This window comes from Eubalaena glacialis, chromosome 10, assembly GCF_028564815.1.
Source record: "Eubalaena glacialis isolate mEubGla1 chromosome 10, mEubGla1.1.hap2.+ XY, whole genome shotgun sequence".
Classification (NCBI taxonomy): Eukaryota; Metazoa; Chordata; class Mammalia; order Artiodactyla; family Balaenidae; genus Eubalaena; species Eubalaena glacialis.
The window spans coordinates 12,912,247-12,932,309 of NC_083725.1; the positions used below are offsets into that span (position 1 = coordinate 12,912,247).

Consider the following 20,063-nt stretch of genomic DNA (forward strand, 5'->3'; position numbering starts at 1 on the left):
TACCTAGCTGGTGAGTGGTGGTGAGACTCCAGGCACGTGTTGAGAAACAAGAGCGTCCTAATTAATTCTGGGTGGGGGGGCCTTCTAGTCTGTCCTGCTACCATGTCCAGTGCAGAAGAGAGGAGGGAGCAGCCTGATCTGCCCCATGTGTGCAGCACAAATGCCTTTCTTCTCCTGTCTCCTTTGACCTACACGGCATCCATCTGCAGCAGGCAGGGTGGTGATGGCTGTCTCCATGTCGCAGGTGAGGAAACAGTGGTGCAGAAAGCAGAACTGACCTGACCAAGACAGCAGAGCTGGTCAGGGTTAGAGTTGGGGCTGAAGTTCCGTTTATCTGACAAGTCCAGAGCCCGTGCCCTCACCCACTCTGTCTCTCCTGTCTGGTCCGTTCTGCTGCTCTGCCCCTTCTCTCCAGGACCCTGGGTTCTCTGACTTGCCCTGGCTCCGATGAGAGCGATGAGAGATGCCCTGCTTCAGAGGGGAGTCCTGGGGGTTCAAGACCAGAACCCGGGATCCCTCCTCCTGGCTCCGGGCCTGGACGCTGTAGACAGTGCAGCCTCCCCGTGCAGTGCTGGACTTCTCGGCTCTAGGACGGGGAGCAGGAGGGCTGGGGAGTCTTCAGTACACAGGACAGCAGACTAACGTGCTAAAGGTGCCAAAGGGCCCCTCTCCTGCATCTCCAGGCCTTCCTGGGTGATGTTTGCTGAGATAAAACCTCCCTCCAATGGGAGAAAGTTTAGAGTGAAACCTCCCCAGAGCATTTGTCCTGCCCCGCTTGGGAAAGTGGGCAGGTAGCTCACAAAAGGATTCTCTCTCAGCTCCCACCTACCTTTTTGGTTCTAAAATCGAGCGAGCTGTTCCCCAGTGAGAGTGAGACCCTGGGTGCTGGCTTGGTCCACACTCTAAAGGGTGGAAAGGGGCTTCTGGGACAGGATGAGTGACTAAGCCACTCTCCTCTCGGAGAATGCCTGAATTCCTCCTGTGCTCTAGATGAAGGCAATGATATGGCTGCCCCATAGAAATGTGTTTTCTCCAACACAGGACTTTTGCATCATAACCCGTCTCCACCTAGGACTGATTTCTGTTGGCTGGTCTGAGGGAGAAGCTAAGGAGAGAAGACTTATCTGCGTTTATCTTATTATTTTTTTTATTTTTAAATTTTTTGGCCACACTGCACGGCATGCGGGATCCTAATTCCCTGACTAGGGATCGAACCCGCACCCCCCGCCCCAGCATGGGAAATGTGGAGTCCTAACTGCTGGACCACCAGGGAAGTCCTGAGTTTATCTTGTTTATTTGATAATCTGTTTTGGTCTGTCCTACCCCTATAATGTAAGTTGTAATGCCGTAATAGGTTTATAGAGAACCCTATAACGCTAAAGGTCATACACTTGAATCCTGCTACTGTATGGAGTTTACGTATCAACTGGCTCCCTCTGAGACCCAGATGCCCCGCAGTCAGAAGCATTTTGCACTCTCCATAGCTGGCCCAGGTGAAACAGAGCAGGACCCTGTGGTCGTTGCCCCCCATGTCCTCAGCCTGCCTTTTGTCTGTGGAAAAACTTTAGCTAAAGAATAAGTTTAATAGGAGAAGTGAGAAAATGCAGAAACAAAGGAAAACAGTCCAACAAGATTAAATAATATTAGTTTAGTCATTAAGCAAAGTCAAGGACCTTTAGGTCTTCCTCAAGGGCTATAGATAAGATTCTGAGCCACATCCTGTGAGCTGTCTTATAGATACTGAGATCCCCACCAGGTGGAAGAAGTTACTACATGATGACCAGATTGTAGCCATGACATAAGCTGCCACAATTCTGAGAACTGGCCTGAAAGAAATGGAAACAAACCGACCCTGGAACTGAAGACTAACTGTACTGAAAACAATCCAGATGATACTGATCAGGTCATCACATGACCAATTTCAAGATGACTGTCAGAGCTGACCCTGCTGTTTCTGCACGTAGCCCCCTCCCTCCGCCTATAAAAGCTCTTGCCCACTGATTGTCAGTGGCGGGGTGCGGGGGGGAGTCGGCCTTTGGACAGGTGTCCGCCCTCCCCCTGAGGTTGCCAGCCTCTGAAATACAGCAAACTTTCCTTTCCTCCAGCCTTGCCTCTTCATTGGCTGTTGAGTGGCGAGTAGCTGGACGCCACTTTCTGTAACACCGGGGCTCACTGGTCTGTTCACGTCAGTGCCCTGCTCCAGATCTAATGGCTTCTTCAGTCTGGCCTTCAAGGCCCAGCACCGTCTTCCTCCTGCCACACCGTGCGTTCCGCGTCCCTGTGTGCTGGCATGAGTCTCTTTCCCTCCCTTTCTTTTCTTTTCTTTTTTTTTAAATTTTATTTTATTTATTTTTTTATACAGCAGGTTCTTATTAGTTATCCATTTTATACATATTAGTGTATATATGTCAGTCCCAATCTCCCAATTTCTCTCCCTCCCTTTCTATCTTCCTTCCATGATTTAAAGAGCACCAGACCCCTTTCGAAGTGCAATGGACTTGCTTTCCCTTAGCTTACATTACAGGGGTGGACACAGGTAAAAATAGATATTCAAATACACAAAGTAAATTTAGAGAAGTGCTATATGCATACACTACAACAGGGTGATGTGCTAAAGAGTTCTGTGGGGTGGGAGTGAGGCCACATGCCTTGACCTACTCCTACGCGGGCAGAGGGAAATGCCCATGGGTAGAGGCTGCCCACAAGCCACTCCCCCAGGAAGTCCATCTGCTTTGGGGGGCTGGCAGCGTTCTCTCCCACCTCTGACTTTATCCCCCTTTCTGACACGGTGTCTTGTGGCTTCATTGCAGTCTATGCCCCATCTGCTGGTGAGCTGTAAGCTCCCTACGGGTAGGGAAAGCATCTCTTCCAGTCCTGTGCCTCTCACCCGCCCCACGCATGCCAGGCACAGAGTAACTGCTCCAGGAGAGTTTGCTGGGTAAGATGTGCAAGGATGTCTCCCACCTCAGAGGGCAAAGGCAGAGGGGGCCCAGCTCAGGGTCATTGCCTAGAAGAGAGCCATTTCTGTGCCCTGGAGAGGCACGAGGAAGGGGTATAGTTGAATGGGAGAATTCATCCCTGGGGGAGGGGGTTTAAACCAGCGCAGGTAATTGTGGGACAGGAACAAGTCAAATTCTTGTAAAACCTTAAATGGTTTGCTCTGATGAGGAGCCTAAGAACAGTTTCAGGCCTATTCCTTGGCTTGGAAAGGTCTGGAACTGTGTATGGTGGCATGCTTTGATGAAGAGTGGGGAGTGGGTGTGCAGGATCACTGCTTGTGGAGGTGGGCGTGTGTGGTTTGGAGTGTGGTTTGGCGTTAGTGTGCAGTGGGAGGGGTTTGTGTGGTGTCTGTGATTGTGGTTCTGAAATATTGGCATAGGATGTGAGGGAGGATGTGTGTGAGAGTGTGTGTGTGTGTGTGTGTGTGTGTGTGTGGCCAGGTGTGTGGGTGGCGGTACCGTGGTGGCTGGGTGCATGTATATGCGAGGTGCATCCCTGGCACACAGCCCATGGTGCGGAGGGGATGGAGGTGTGCTGGTGTGTTCTCCCAGAGGACAGTGGGGCACTTGCCCAGGGCCCTGCGGGGGACCCTGCTCCCTCACGGAGAGGGGTGGGGAGAGGCGGAGTGGCAGTGGGCTGGGAGCTGGGGGCCAGCATCCCTGGTGACTGGAGACATCACTCTCCCAGGTGGTACCCAGGGCCCTACAGCTGAAAGCCATCAGAGGCTCCTGCCTTGCCCCAAGGACCCACACTGGCATTTGGGGGATGGTCTTTCTTCTTCAGTTTCCCTGTGACCTGCAGTTCCTCCTTTTTGAAGCTTATCCTCGAGCCCCATCCCCATTCTCTATCCTACTATCCAGAACAGACACCAAAATATTTCTGCGTTTCCTCTGGAAAAATCCCGGGAGGTCTGCTTATGACTGCAGCAGAGCAGCCCACATCTGTGCGCAGTTCAGCTGGGACAGCTGGAAACCCAGGCACTGGAGTTGGCCGAAGCTCGGAGCACATCGGTGCTTCCCCATCTCTGCACGACGGGCACAGCAGAGTGAATTCATGTGCCTGTAGCTAGCCCTTCACTGGTCCCTGTATGCACACACCTGCATAGGCAGACACGCTCTTGCACACAACCGATTTCCGTAAGGCATACAGAGGCTGGACAAGGACACACATGAGCACACAGGCGAGCCGGAACATTCTGAGAACCACCTCAAGATACAGAGGCCCGGTGCCCTGGGGCCTGTCCCACACGTGCAACGCCTACCTCCCTCCCTGGACGTGCAGGACAAGGCACGCTGATCCAGCACGCCCACAGGTGGACATGCAATGCACGTGGAGGTGTGATTCACTTTCAGCCACCTGGAAAGCCCCCCACACCCAACCTCAGGCAACACCTGCCCTTTCAGGTGGACAGGCCTGCCCTCCCCTGGGAGAGCTGGGTACTCCCGACCCGGGGAGTGTCTCTGTCCTTCCCCATTTTCTGCCCTTTCCCTGACAGAGGCTGCCCGTACCTCCTCTTGGGACCTTTGCACCCTGGATCTCCTCCTCACCAGGTGTGTGGCTCTGGGCCTCAGTTTCCTCCCTGCAGAGGAGGGGCAGGACTGGAGAACTGCTGAGTCCTGTCCGTTCTAACCCTGGACTCTTCGCCAGTTTCTCGAGGCCCGACTGGGCTGGGAACAGGCCACCCTCCCAGGCCAAGTGCTCAGGCCATCTGGGGAGACAGGACTGCCGGGCTCTCCGGGAGTACTGGAAGCAGGGACCTGCCTGTGTGGAGGAAACTGGGGACAGGGAAGGGGGCAGCCTCCAGGAGCTGGCTGGGCAGGCAGTGCAAGGCCACCATGTGCCGGGATGCTAGGAAGTGTGCAAGGGAGGGGGATGAAACAGGAGGAAGCCGCCCAGCTGTGCAAGGGTTAACCTGGGCTGGCGGAGGAGGAAGGCAGCCAGCCAGCCCTGCTGATGGGGCTTCAGAGCGAGTGTTCTTAGACACAGGCCTGGAGAGGGTGAGGGCCCCAAGTGAGCACCCCGAGTTAGAGCAGCTGCCGTGCCTGGCGAGGCCCAAGGCTGCCTGTTTGCCACTGACTTTTTGGTCTCCCCTGGGCTGGGCCCTTCTCCTTGACTTTTGCTGCCCATGGCAGCCTAGACCAGACCCCCTGGGGGTGCTGAGGGGGACTGTGGGCTGGCGTAGGCGGGAGTGCCTCCCCAGCCGCCCCCCACTGCCATGGTCCCCGCTGGAGGGCAGGGCAGGGAACCTAAGAACCCCCTATCCTCGACTGCACACCTCTCCAGAAGCCAGGTGGGTTCCGGGGCCACTCGTCCCACCAGCCCGCCTCCCCCTGCCGGGAGTTCCTCTCTCCCCATTGCTAACCCCTCCTTCCTTCAGTTCTGCTCTTGGATCTGCACTGCCTCCTCTCCCTTAGCCAAACCAGGCCTCCCAGATTCCAGTAAAGCTTCTCGGTCAGGATAGGAATTTGCTCTTTAGGGCAGATGGGGGGAGGGGGGAGCAGGCCAAGGAAGGGGGAAGGGGGAGAGGGCAAATGGGAAATAAAAAGTGGAAGGAGACGAAAAGAACCGGCATTTGCTTGGGTCTCAGAAGGAAGGAGGGGCGAGTTTAGTGCAGCTGCAGGATGCCCAGTGTGTGTGTGGCCAGGCAGCAGGTGTGGAGGGAAGTAGGGACCGAGCTCTTCAAGTTCCCTTGCTCTGCTGGGCACCCATTTTAAGGCACTGCCTGCTCCACATGGGGACAAAACCTGTGTCCTTGGTCTCTCCAGCAATGTATCCCAAAGACCTGATCTTCTCAGGCCAGACCAGGATTCTCCGGGACTCTTGGAGGAGTGTCCTCGGCTTGGGGTGCACTTTAACCCCCTTCATCCATATACAGGGCCATCTTGGTGGCTTCCAGGTCCGAAAGAGTATCCAACCTCTTGGACCTTCCCAGTTCCCCTTGGGACCCTCCCTCTGCATATGAGCCCAGGCTGTACACAGACCCTCACTCATCTTTCTGAGCTGGAACATCACAGCTATGTTCAGCTCTCTGTCCATACTCTATGAATAATTCTGGAATGTTCTAACTCAATCATGAATTAACCCCCCCCCCTCAAAAGTCCACTGGAAGCCTTGAGGCATTCTCCACCCTTCATTTCATATTTGTGAGATCTGGGGCAAGTTTCTTCAAGGCTTTGCACCTCAGTTTCTTACAGGCAAAATAGGGACCCCCCCACCATCCCCAGTAGGACAGTTGGGCGGTCAGTGTCTCCTGGGCACCCAGCCCAGTGCCTGATAATAGCAGGAGGCCCTTGATCAGCGTTAGTTCCCCTCTCCTTCCTCCCCACCCCCTTTTAGTCTTCTGACACCATTTAAGCCCAAGAGGAGCAAGCTGACCCTGCTGCCCTGGGACAAAGGAACGATGGCCTCCATTCAAGGGCAAAGTACAGGAGTTTTTGATTAACTCGGGAACACCACTGGCTTCCAGCAGCCGAGCTGCTGTGGGATGGGGTGGGGAAGGGAGGGGATGTTGTTGAGGGAAAAAATTCAGAAATCCTCGGAGGAGATGAGGGCTGAAAGGCTGTGCCAACGCCCTCTCCCATCTCTCCTCTGCAGCCCCGGAAGGCCACAGCCCAGGGGCAGAGGCTGAGGCTCTGCACTGGCTCCACCGGGAGCCTTAGGAAGGTGGATTCCTGTGGGACTGAAAGGGCTCCTATGCTCCCGTCCTCTGCCCCAGGCTCCCTGCCCCCCACCCTGAGTGCGTCAGATGTGTTTCTTTCTGGACTTGGCTGGGGTGAGGTCACTCTGGCTTTGGAGGGGAGGAGCTATGCAGCCTCTAGGTCAGTGCCCTGTGGACCAGGGACTTGGCCAGAGGGCACTAGGTGGGGAGGGTGGAGGTGTTGGCGGGGCCCAGAGCACAGAGGGCACAGTGCTCCCTGAAGAACCCCGGTGTGCTCCCATCAGAGGGCCTCCCGGGGTCAGAGGGCCCCTCCTCTGCCTCCAGGCCAAAGGGCTCCCCACCTACCCCAGGAAGCAGGCCAACTCTGTCCTTCAGACAGAACATTCCACATGGAGGCCGTCCTGGTCTGCACAGTCTTCCTGATTTGTAACCTAAATCTTTCCTGCCGATCTGATAGAATTCTTTAGGTTTCAGGATATCAGTTTGTTTTTCCCCCTGTAGATAAACAAAATTTTGGGAAGATTCTAAATATCTTCACCCTCTTTCATCCAGCTCACACCCTCCCAGCCTCCTCCCCACCCAAGGACATGGGAAAATCTCCAGTTAGCCCTCCCAGTCATGTGAATGAGACCACGAGTCAGAGGCAGTGGGCAAGAAGGAGGCCACCCAGAGCAGCCCGAAAGAACCAGCCCTTTGTGCCGGACTGGGGTCCTTGGGGGATGAGTGCATTTTTGGCGTATTTGGAAAGATTTCTTTTTTATAATGAGGAGCAGAGTGGGAGAGCCGAGGGAGAGACAGAGAGGCCAAAGGCAGGACCTGGGAAAAGAGGAGGGAGGAGGAGGGGTGAGGGCCAGAGAGGGAGGTTGTAAGAGCACATGGAGAAATGTAAAAGGAAGCAAAGCTCGAGAAACGGGGGAGACGGGGCCCAGCAGGGCAATTCTTAGGACAGATGGAAATTGCCACATCGCCAAAATGGAGAGCTTCTGAAGAGAAAGGGTGTTTGTGTCTGGGGGCAGAGGGGTGGATGAAATGAAGGGTGCCCAGAGAGGGTTTTACCTCCACTTTACACGTGGGAAAAACAGGCCTCAAAAGGGATGCAGGAGTTGGTAGCCAAGCTGACCGAGCCTTCGCACCACACCGGGCATCGGGCAACGTGCTGAGGGCTTCGCAAGCAGCGGCTCATTTAATCCTCACGACAACCACACGTGGCCCGGGGTCTGTCATCATCCCCACTCTGCAGGAACTTTGAGAAGCCGGGCACCTTACTAACACCTAATGTGACGTCAGCCAGCTAAGAAGCCGTGGTGCTGGTGCTGAGCCTGCAGAGCTCCTGGGTGCCTCATGCTGCTGGGTGGGGCTTGGTGCAATCAGGGGAGACAGAGACACAGAAGCAGGGGCGGTGAGCACGCTTGAGGCGCCCCCCTGGCCGGAGATGATACATAAATTCCAGCTGTAGACTCCACTCCTGGTCCTTCCTCAGGTCAGTTCAGAAGGTCCCACGTAGCTTTTGACGCGATGCATCATCTCCCTCCTGCCCGCGAGCCTGTCCCTCCACCATCTGACTCCCTTTGAGAAAAAACTGTTTTTCTCTTTCTTGAAATGCTCTGTGCCATGGGGGGCCTAAGAAACACCTTTCCTCCTTAGCTCTTTGTAGAGCAGACGTCACGAGGCCTCCTGCCTCGTGAGCCCATCCTCTCCCGCCCATGTTTTCCACTTGGCCTGCCTCATTGCCAGTCCTCTGTTCACACATTGTTTTCCCCAGGGACTGCCTTTACTGAAAGCCTGGCCCTGCGCCGGACACAGCCGAAGGACGGTGCGGGCCTTACACAAATACTCAGGTTCCTGCATTCACACACATTTCTAGAGCATCCACTCCGTGCTTGGAGAGTGCAAGGAGCTGGGGAATGAGACATAGTCCTTGTTGTAGGGGCACCAGACCAGAGCTGGGGAGAGAGATGAGTGAATCAGTGACTACACAGCCTGGTGATGGAGATGACGGCAGAGGCCCCAGTGAGTGAGGAGCCTGGGGTGGGGTGGGGTGGAGGGAGGAGGGCAAGTCCCTGAGGGCTTCCTGGACGAGGTGTGGACAGACAAGAGTCTTGAAGAAAGAGAGATCCTCAACTCCATCAAATTCTGGAGGATTCTGATTCTCTATTCCCCTTTCCCCACTCTTACCATCCATTAAAAAAAAATAGCAATAGTTCATTCATTTGTTAATTCATTTGAAAAATACTGCCTGCCCGATGTGTGTCAGGCTCTGTGTTAGTCTTGGGAACTCAGCAATGACTAAGAGCTAGTCACCGCCTGGCCAGAAGCTCCCAGATAAGTGAGAGCCGACAAGCAGGCAAGCAGTGACCCCCACGGAGCCCACCATGGAGTCAGAGCCAGGGCAGCCCTGTCACTTGACCCTCCCTCTCACTGCCATTCACATGGGCTGGTGGCTTGCCCAAGGTCATGGGGCAAATAAGTAGGGGATCTGTGACCCTTCCTCAGTTCTCAGGCTCCAAGACCCTGTTCTTGGCTCTTACCAGCCTGGTCCCTGCAGGAGGAAGGGGCTGAAGGTGAGCTGGCTGCCTGGGGGTGACCGCTCGTGGGGTTGGGCTGCTGGGTCTCCCCTGAGAAAGTGGAACAGTGCCCCTTTCCTCCTGGGCGACCTGTGGAAGGTCTGGTGCTCGGCTGAGAAGGTAAAAGCTGTAGGGGGTGTCCCCGGGGGCGTGGCTGAGCTGGCAGGTCAGGACGCCCCTCCTGCACCTCCGCGCCTTCTTCCTCCTCCTCCACCTCTTCCCGCCCCTCCTCCATCTTCCCCCCTCTTCCCCCATCCCCTGCTCCAGTACGTCCCCCTCCTCCTCCTCTCCCCTTCCCTTCCTGCCTGTTTTCTCCCCCCACCGTCCCCTCCTCTTCTTCCTCCTCTTCCTTCTGCTTTTCTCCTTCAAACTAATTGCTTAAGGGGTGAAGACCAGGTCGACTTGTGAAAACTCTGATCCATCGCCATGGTGATGCTAATTCAAGCTGAGTTCAAAGGAAATTGTTCCAGTTAAAACTAACCAGCCGGAGCTGGGGCCCCAGGAGGGACCAGTGCCAGGAGGCGCGAGCCCCGCGCCCAGAGAAAGAGGAAAAACAAACCCGTCGTTGGCTCCTCACACACCAGCTCTGTTCTGTTCTGCGTCCTCCCTGGGCCTTCAGATCTACCCTAGACGAGAAGAAACCAGAGAGGTCATTGCAGGGAGTCCCCTGCCTCCGGCCAGACTCCACCCAAACCACCGCAAACAACCCAGTGCATTGAAGCCCTCCCTTGAAGGCCTGACACGGTCGCCCTCACTCTGTGGTTCCGGGTTGTAACCACCTTTGCTTCTGGGGAGTTTTCCATAGTTCACACGGTGCTTCCCGTCCCTTTCTAATAAACGTGGATTTGAAAGCAACAGGAGTAAAGCAGCCAGTACTCCAGGAGTGTCTGCTCTGGGCTGGGCTGGTCCAAGCCTTCGTGTCTCTGCTGGTACTATTACCACTCCTATCAATACTTTTCGGGTTTCCAGGCATGAGAAAGCTCCCAGGGGAAGCACCTGCTTCATTTGAGCTTAGCCAGGTCTGGCTAGTTCAAGGGATGGACCCTGAACTGGGGGGAGATGCCTGACTGATGGACAGGGGAAGGTCTTGATTCCCAAGTACAGGTGAGCAGCCTCTGTGCTTTTTTTTTTTTTAATTCATTTTTAATTATTTATTTATTTTTGGCTGTGTTGGGTCTTCGTTTCTGTGCGAGGGCTTTCTCCAGTTGCGGCAAGCGGGGGCCACTCTTCATCGCGGTGCGCGGGCCTCTCACTATCGCGGCCTCTCTTGTTGCGGAGCGCAGGCTCCAGACGCGCAGGCTCAGTAGTTGTGGCTCACGGGCCCACTTGCTCCGCGGCATGTGGGATCTTCCCAGACCGTGGCTCGAACCCGTGTCCCCTGCATTGGCAGGCAGACTCTCAACCACTGCGCCACCAGGGAAGCCCCCAGCCTCTGTGCTTTGAATTGACCAGACGTCCCCTTCCACCTCCAGTCCCCACAGCACGTTGCCTGGACCTCCCGGCTCGCGTCCCTTTCAGTCTGGGTGGCTGCACATGTTCTTCTTGACTCTGAGGGCAGGAACCGTGTCTTGTTTGTCTGGGGCCCATGAGTGGCCAGGCTGGGGCCAGGTTAACCGTTGTCTACCCATTGGAATGCTGAATGGGAACCCTAGCCCCTTGGGACGGGGATGCTTTGAGGTCCGCCAGGTAAAGGAGGTTTGGGGAGCTCCCTCTCATGGAGGCCAACTGGAGACCAGCAGGAGGAGCCTTTCTGGGAGGACTTGGTGGTTCTAATCCACTGGCAGAGGCCAACACCGGAACGCTTCCCTTGGCAGCCCTCGCCTCTCCACTCTGACCTTCCAGAAGACCTCACTCTCTTGCTCAATCTCCTGTTCTTTTTCTTAACCCTGAAATATCCAGTGATTTTCCAGGCACTGTAGAGGTACTGGTTGAGCAGGAGAAGACATTCCTTAAGGCCATGCCCGTGAGGTGCCTCTATCACAGCGCCAGCAATTCAAAGCACAGGGCTGGGAAAGCTCCTAGGAGAGCCTCAAATTTAAAAGAATGAGTAACTGGGGTCTGGCTGCCCTCTGGGGGGAGGACGCTAGGGGCCAGAAGGCTTCAGATCTGCTCTCTCCTCAGCTGTGCCCTGAGACCTTGAGAAGCCTCTCCAGCTCTTTGTTCCTCAGTTTCTTCAAGTGTAACAAAAGGATGCTCATCAGTGATTCACCTCACTCTCCCAACCATGTTCAGAGGGAGTCACGAAGCTGTAAATGCGTGGTAGCATCCCCACTAGCATCAAGGCCAGAGCGCCTCCCTCCCCTCCCAGTGAATTGAGGTTCACACCTGGCCCGTGTGCTGCACACACTCTCTGGGAACACCCCATCCCCCCTTCCTCCCTCCCCGAGCTGTCCTGAAAGGGGAGTTTGGTGTCTCTGGATGACAGAGGCGAAATCCAGCCAGGATGGAGGAAGTGACTCAGCACAGGGGCTGGGAAGGCCCAGGGCCAGGTCTCCCACTCGCAGAACAACTCACACCGTGCTTTTTACTCAACCCAGTGCCTTTTATCCCAGCATCTCAAAGCCCCTTACAAGCTGCAGCAGTCCTGGGAGTTGGGTCATGATCTCAACCAACGCCTCCGGCTTGGGTTGCTGACTCAGGCCATTGGGTTGATGTCCAAGGAGGCCTGTGGCTGCAGACCATCCATCTCATCGATGCCAAGCTTCTCTCTCTGGCCCTTGTTGCCTTCCTGGCCTCAGACACCACCTCCCTCTCCCTTTGTCTTTGAACGTGGCTCTGGACGTAGCCAGGCATATCTGCTCAATAACCTCAGTATCTGACTCTCAGTCTTGCCCTGGCCCTTTGTGTAAGCCCATAACGTGAAGGCAGCGGGCCTGGCCCTTTCCCCACATGGACCTTTTTCAAATCTTTGTTCCAGATTGGCTCCTCCAAGTCCTGCCATTAGCTTCCCTGCCTGTGAGCCTTCTTTGTCTTGGCGGCTGCTGCAGCAGGGCAGTGTGTTGCAGAGAGGCCAGCTGTGGCCAGGAGGCCCAGGTGTGCCTCGGGTTTGCACATGGGTTGGCTTTTGTTCTGGCCCGGGAGGGGGTGGGGCAGGTGAGGAGGAAGCATGGCCGAGGGCAGGCAGTTGGGAGCGTCTCCCGCCAAGTCTGGAGGACGCGTGAGGGTGGGACGGATGGAAAGGGCTCCGAAGAGGGAGGGGAGCTGGGCTTGGTATCAAATCATAAGGAGAAAAGAATTTGAACTTTCTTCTGGGGTTTGTGAATTCTAGAGTGTGGTTTCTTCAATACGACCTCTTCGGTCCTTATCTGAGGTTCTCAAGTGCCTCCCATTCCAGCCTCCCTGACTCCCTGTGCTCCAAGTCCCCTATTACCCCCACTTCTAGCCTCGGGCTCAACATTTTTCTGGAGCTTTTTGCAGTCTTTGGATGGGTATAAATTCCTGCATTGTGCAGATGGAAAAACAGAGACTTTTAGAGAGATCTGGTGATTTACTTACAGACCCACAGCCAGCAATGTTAGAGCTGGAAAACTGACCAGGTCCCCCTCGCTCCGAAGTTGTGCTCCTTCCATTACACCCTCATACAGATGTGCAGGGTGTGCGTGTGTGTGTTGTGTGTTCATGTGCGTGTGATTTCCCAGAAGTCCTTGGAGGATTGTTTACTGACCTCTCTCCCCTCCCTCCCTCCCTGCCACCTTCCTTTTTTCCCTTTCCTGTTCTCTCTCTCCCTTCTGGATGATGCAATGGGCTGTCTGTGTTCATGACATGTTTTCTTTCCACGTCTACAAGGATCAGAAATGCTGGCATTGGTCTCTCCGCACCTTCAGGACACCCAGTGTCTAGCCCTGTCTCGGGAAGAGGGAGGTGGTTTTGTTGCTCTTCCCTGGCATAGCGGCAGTCTGGGCACCAGTCTTGGCTTCTAGGTGGAAATATAAAATTAAAAAAAAATGTAAAGTGGAGAAAGCAGGAGGGTCAGGGAGCCTGTGTGCTAGGTTTGACTCGGCCTTTTACAAATTGTATGACCTTGGGTGAGCCTCTGAACTTCAGTTTCCTTAACTGTATGATGCTATCAGCCTCCCAAGAGTTGGATTAGAAGACATACTGGGTGTTATCATGCTTGGTAAACTGTAAAGGGTCAGGTCCACTAATGTCAACCCAGAGAATCAGGGATGTTTGGACATGCTCCCCCCCCGTGTCATTCTGATGGTGACATCAGGAGACCAGCATCCTCTCCACACCCTTGTCAGAGACAGGATCTACTTGGATGGACACTTCTTGATGATAATTCTTATTATGGCGGAATGAACTACTTGGTGGCCTCTCCCCCTTTCATCAAGGGGGTGTTAGGAATTAGGACAAATCTAATTAGAGTCATTCCAGACGCTGAGAACACTTAACAACTGATGTGGTGATGCTTCTACTGTGAGCCAAGCTCAGGAATGAGTGATGCTTTCTTAGATGCATTAATGCTGGGGTTATTGTTTTATAAAGGGCAGGGTCAAAGTCAGACGAGGAGGAGAAATAGCCCTTCCCAGGAAGAGACCAGGCTGTGTTGGCTCTGGGGAAACATGAGTGCTCCCCATGACTGGAGGCATGCTTGCTTCTTGGCTAATGAGGACACTCAGCCAGTGGGAGGCCGAGTGGAGTCAGGGAGGCCACCGTTGCTCTCCTGAACTAATCACTGCTGCCAAGAGCAGAGGCTCCATGAGGATCTGGCCAAGCTCTAGGCCATAAGTAAGGGGACTTTCTGTGGGGAGAGAAGGAGTAGGGACACTGGTCCAGGGACCTTGAAAGGAGGGACTTTTACCAGAAGGATGGGAAATTGAAGAGACAAAGAGCTAAGAGCATGACCGCTGCCCAGAGGAGCAATTGTTTGCTGAGGGTTCATCCCAGCTGGCAAAGGGCAGGCCCCGGAATTCCTAATCATCAGCCATGAAACCTTTTCCAAAGGAGCAGGTGAGCAAGCCTGCCCTTCTTTGCCTCTGTCTGAACCTGCTCCCTGCCCTTCCCTTGGGTTCCCACTCCCCTCCTCTTGGGTCCTCTCAGCTTCCACACCTTCTTACAGAAGTGAAGGGGGGAAGAAGTGGGCTGAGCAATGGGACAGGAATACCCCTTGAACTCTGAGCCTCTCTTGATTCATCAAAGGGGGGCTACCTGGTTGCTGGAAGGAGTGGGGAAGGAGAAGAGAGGGAGAGGAGTGCTCTTCAGGCTGGGAAAGATCCAGAACTCTCATTAATGTCTGACACCTCCAATAAAAGCTGCATATTCCCCAAAAGCAAGTTTTGAAAATCCTAGACTCTTTGAAGCTTGGTGTTTAACTGCCACTCCTTCCACACACTTAATAGGAAACCAAGCCCCTTGGCTTGTGCACAGGGCTCCCATCTGGGGCAATTTCCCTCCTCCAAGCATTTGAGGCCCTTGTGTGCTTCTTGCAGCTGGGCATGAAAGGGAGGCCTTGGTCCTCACAGAATGAAGAGTAGCCACCCCAGGGGCAGTGGCTGTAGCGCAGACAGGCTTGGAGGCTGGAGTGGGTCAGAGCTGGGTGGGAAGGAAGCAGGGGTAAGACTTTGGAAGTTGGAAGGCGAATGGAGTTGAGAAATGGGACTGAGCCCAAGCACTTATTTTTCTAGACTCTTTTCCTCCCCTTCATTTAACTGAAAAAATTAGCACATATATAAATGCTAAAATAGGAATATACTGAAAAGCAAGTCCCCATTTATGCAGACTACCTGCCTCTTAAACGGCCTCTTAAACTACAATTAACAGCTTTTTGTGTATCATTCAGAAATTTTCTATGCTTAAATGCATTTACTTCTTTTTTTTTTTTTTGCCATCAGCAGGAACATATGATACCCACTCTTCCATATATGACTTGCTCTTTTATTTTTTAATTTAAAAATTTTATTTTTAATGTTTTATATTCGTATTTATATTGCCGTATATGACTTGTTCTTAATATATCTTAGAGATCTTCATATAAATCTACTTCATTTACATGCACATGTATTTCTTTATATACACACATATCTACTTCATTCTTTGGCTGGTATTGTATAGCATAGATGTACCATAATTTATTTATCCCACCCTCTAGTGATAGACACTTAAGTTCTTTTTAGTTTTTAGTTATCATGAACAAAACTGCAGTGGACAGCCTTATACATACACGTCTGTGCAAATATAACTGAGGGGTACATTTCTAGAAGAGGAATTGCCGTGTCAGAGGTATGTCGTTTAAGACGTTGCTCGGGTTGTTTTCTGGCCAAGATTGCATCCAAAGTGCGGGGAGAATTGATTGTCAACCTTCCATCTCTCCCCCACCTCATCTGGGAATAATGTGACCCCCAGGGTGGGATAATTCCCTAGGGGATGATTGAGAAATCATCTCTGTTTGGCTTTGGGATGCAGGAAGAAAGGTGTTTTCTGTCTGGTTTTTTGTTTGTCTGTTTGGTTTTTTGCAGAATAGTCTGTCGTCTTAATGATGTTTGCTTGGGCGGAGTGCTTCTTGCTTTCCCTGAGCAGAGCTGCACTGCAGAGGGACTGCCAGACTCAGGAGGTGTCAGCTGCGCTCCCCACAGAGTAGAGTGGCCAGCTAGTCTGCCCCCAGGGAACTCCCCGGGCTTCCCAGCGCTGTTCACCAAACTGCAACAATGTTGCAATCATTTGCCTGGTGGATTTAACTTTTCAAAGACTTTTGTAGCCAATGTTTCATTCCATTTCAGCTGTGAGGGAGGCCAAACAAATACTCTTAGGTCAGGTGAGGAAACAGACCCAGAGAGGCTGTGTGATGGAGTGTGGTCATGAAAAGGTACTGGTTCGTGAGCTGGGACCCTCGGGTTCAAGTTCAGCACTGAGGTGGTAGCGGGGTGGGCCTCTGTGGAAGCCGTTGGACAGGATGGTCTTCCAGCCCCTCCCCATCAAGGACGTGGTTTGATGACTATCCAAGGGCCTGCAGTTAGCTTGGGGGCAAGCTAATGATTTGTGAAACCCATCCTACAGTGGCTCCAGGCTGGTACCACATCCTGATGTGGCTTCTATAGAGGAAGCAGAGGGTCTCTCTCCTTTGGGTGATGGCACATCTTCCAAGACTCCTCAGGGGTGGGTTTGGTGGGGCGTGTGGAGAGGGGGGAAGTGGCTGCAGCTGATGTAATTGGGCCAGGCTGCTAGGGAAGAGGCCCCGCACCAACACCTTCCAAAGGCACTGTGGGTAGAGCCCTGCTGCCCCATTAAAGCCCCTATAATTCATGCCATCTGCCCCCCATAAGACCAACCAGTCTCCAGAGTCTGACCCTGCAGATGGCTTTGGGACCTAATCAAAGCCAGACCCGTCCCTGGTCTTCTCCTCTTGCACTGGTCTGTGAATAGCCTTCAGCCATCCTGGCTCCAAGCCCCCTTAACCCCTTCATCCCTGGCTTCCTTTCTCTCCCCCAGGATCTCTGTTCTGCTGCCCTTTCACCCCCTTGGACTAGGGTCACACAGAGAAGCCCATTCCAAAGCCAAGTGTGATGTCTTGAAAGAATCTAGGTTGGGATCAGGAGGCCAGGGCTCCTCCCCTCGGGCCACCACCGCCTTGCTGTGTGGCTTCCAGAAAGTCATTTAACCTTGTGGGGCCTCAGTTTCCCTATCTTTGGCAACCAACATTTATATTTTAATAAAGGGCTTTCAAAATGTTTTTCACCTACATAGCTCCATTTAATGTTTCAAAAGGAGATAATTATGCCTCTTCTAATTACCGTCACAGGGAGAAGTTCATGAGAAGGTGGGTTGTGGAGGTTAGGAAGCAATACCTAGGTCACCAGTTACCCTGCCAGACTGCGGAAGGGTCTCCGCAGAAGGGGGCACGAGCCTCTCTGTAGGCCGGTCAGGGCCCTCTGTGGGAGGGGGCGGGATTTCCTAAAAGCTCCTCACCCTCGAGGAGTTCATACACCACCCAGGGGGACCACAGCGTGTGGGTCCACAAGGAAAGAGACTCCTGCTCCAGGCCACTCAGCTTAACCCAATGAGGCGGGGGTGTGGGTAGTGACAGGCCTTGCACTTGCCAACAGTCAGGGTCTGTCTCCCCAGAAGGCAAAACAGGAGGAAACACGTTAAATAGTAGGGCAAGGATTGAGGACAGACCCATGAAGGGCTGTGTCAAAGGGAGCCGGGGCCTGGGTGGCTGGTTGAGCCGGGGTGTGGAGACACCCTGTGGTGGGAATGAGGAACCACAGTCTGGTTCCCTCGGAAAGGCGATGGGGCAAACCGGGGATGCGGCTTACTTGAGTTTACACCCGTGCTGGGCAGGTACTTTCCCCAGCTGACCCTTGAGTCCCCGAACTGCCCTCTCCTCTGTGTTCACTCTGATGTTCAAGAACACCTCCTGTCTCCTCAGCTTTAAGACAACCTTCCCTGGGCCCAGGGCAGGGAGGAGAGTGAGGATCCAGCCTTCATCACCCTTCAGGCCGGAGCTCAATGAGTGAGCTAACGACAGCAGGAGGGATTGTAGTTGGATACCAGAAGGGACTTACTGGGTGGAAGATTGTTCCATGGTGGCACAGAAATCCTTCTGCCCAGGCCAAGTTCAGTGACGGAAGGTAAAGGAAGGGGATAGACTGTTTCCTAGGGTGTTCAGATGACCACTTCAGAGGCTGGTCCCATTGCCAGTGGCCTGACGTTGTTGTTCTGATGGACAAAGTGGACACAGCAGGTCACGTGGGCATTGCTTAGTCCTCGGCTCTTAAATGTCCAGGCCAAACCCCAGCCGTTCTCGGCGCCAACTTGGTGTAGCCAGTGAGACTCCTCCAGGGTCCCTGCACCATGGGCTTGCTGCGGGCACTCACTCAGGCTGCGAACTGACTCTAAGGGGCGAGCTGGGCATCTCATGTTGGGTGAGGGTATGGCTGCTGAGCCACGTGGGTTGTGGGGGGGTGGGTCATAGTAACAAGAACTAACACTCACCATGCATCTTCCTGTGCCAGCAGCTGTGTGTCCCCAGTCCCACAGTAGATCCATCATTTCCTCCATTTTACAGGTGAGGAAAGTGAGACACAGAGAAATTAAGGAACTGGCACGAAGCCACACAGCTGGGAAGACAGTGGAGCCAGGATCTGAATGCAGGCGACCGGACTCCACAGCCCACACTTGTCACCATTACACCTGCCTAAGGGGTAGGATGGTTGGGCTGGACCGAAAGTGGGGCTGCGAGGTCAGTGGGGGCAGAGTTGGACCAGGAAACGGGGCTCCAGATCCTGGGGGGCCTGAGGGCTTAGGGAGATGGGGGCAGGCTGTGAGGAGGGGAAACCCAGCCGTGTCATTGGACCTCCCTTTGAGAGGCTGAGCATGCTTGCTCAGAAGGGCTAGAGGTTGTACAGTTCCACCTGCCCAAGAGCAGAGTTCCCATCTGTGGGCAGGGCACACTGATGTGCCAGGAATGAGTTACAGGTGTTCTAAGACAGAGATCTCCTCCATCCGATCCTCCAGATGGTCCCAGGTTCCTGGGGCATCTGCCAGCCCCTCCCCCAGCTGTAGCCTCTGGCTGAAAGCAGCCCCTCACTTTACTTCAATGGGTCATGCCATGCCTTGTCGTCGTTTTTCTCACGTGCCGTGCGGTGACAAAGTTTGGGAAGCTCTGTCTCAGACAGGAGCTCACACGGTCTCTGAATCCTTCTAGGAGCTCAGAACATCAGACGCTGCTTCAACAGCTGCTACTACTGCTTCTCCGGTGTCAAGCACAGAGAGCCATGCCTACACTGGAGTGCTTGGGGACCTGTTGGTGGGGTGGCACGGGCCCGGCTGCCAGGCTGGGCTCTCTGCCCTGGAGCTGGCTGGTGAAAGCCCACGAAGCTCAGGGAATCTCCTGTGGGAAGCTCATTGCGTCCAGTGCCTCTGCGCCTGCTTGCTTCTAGCTGCCTGCTCCTGGGCAGGTGACCTCCCTGGGCCCCAGATTCCTCATCAGGAAAATGAAAATAATAAACGTCCCCTCCCCCCGCCCGCCAGAGGGTACTTGTGAGCATTAAATGAGCGCATGTGCCTATTCAGCAAGCCTTTCCAATCTTGCTCTGGGCCAGGCAGTGGTTGGTGTCAGGGATGGGAAGTGAGTTAGTACACCGCAGTGTCTCTGGGCAAAGAGAGGAGGGGACCCAGGGGCAGGGAAACAGATCCAGAGACAGAAACCCAGATACTTCATAAATGGGGCTGTGCACAGAGCCCATACAAAACGCACCACCAGTAAATAACCTGCTGGGCTTCCCTTTAGAACAAGAACGATCGGCATCGTCCCGGTGACCCGCTGGACGTTGGACTTCAGAAGCGCCCTCTGCTTCCCTGCTCAGTTTGGTGCCTCCCCTCACTCACCCCAACCCCTGGGGGGCCAGAGAGAACGTCCTGGAGCCCGGGTCCCTGCCACCCTCAGATGCTCACTGGGCAGCAAACTCAGGTCCCCGATTCTCCGGTCGCGGGGAACCCGCGGGCAGACGCAAAACCCATTCCAGCGTTGGGCATGAAACAGGCCTTTCTGTCGGGCGGGAGCAGCCATCAAAGCCCAGCGAGCGAGCGGGGGCAGCCCGGAGCGCTGAGAGCCTGGGCGCCGCTGGTTCCCACCGCGGCCACCGCTCCCACGGGCGCCGCCGCACCGCCGCGCCTCTCCAGACGCGCGTCCTCGCCCCTCTGCCTCCTCCGTTTCCATCCTCCCACTTTTAACTTCAGGGATGAGGCCGCTCTCACTTGCGTTGCACGTTTACAGCTTTGGGGAGCACCTTTCACTCCAGTTGACTCATTTGCTCTGCATCACAAACTGAGGAGGCATGAGGGTGCCACTCAGAGCTGTCAAGTGGCTCATCTGTTCAGTAAGCACCTGCTGTGTGCTA

The 20,063-nt window shown here is 54.3% G+C and overlaps 1 protein-coding gene across 1 annotated transcript in view; it reads left to right on the forward strand.

Moving 5' to 3' along the window:
• Positions 1–10,175: 10,175 nt before the first annotated feature.
• TRIM29 (tripartite motif containing 29) overlaps positions 10,176–20,063 on the forward strand; it is a 59,718-nt gene continuing 49,830 nt past the window's right edge. Inside the window, exon 1 of the mRNA XM_061202470.1 lies at positions 10,176–10,326. The gene's annotated coding sequence lies outside the window, so the exon portion shown is untranslated. The remainder of the gene's footprint in view (positions 10,327–20,063) is intronic.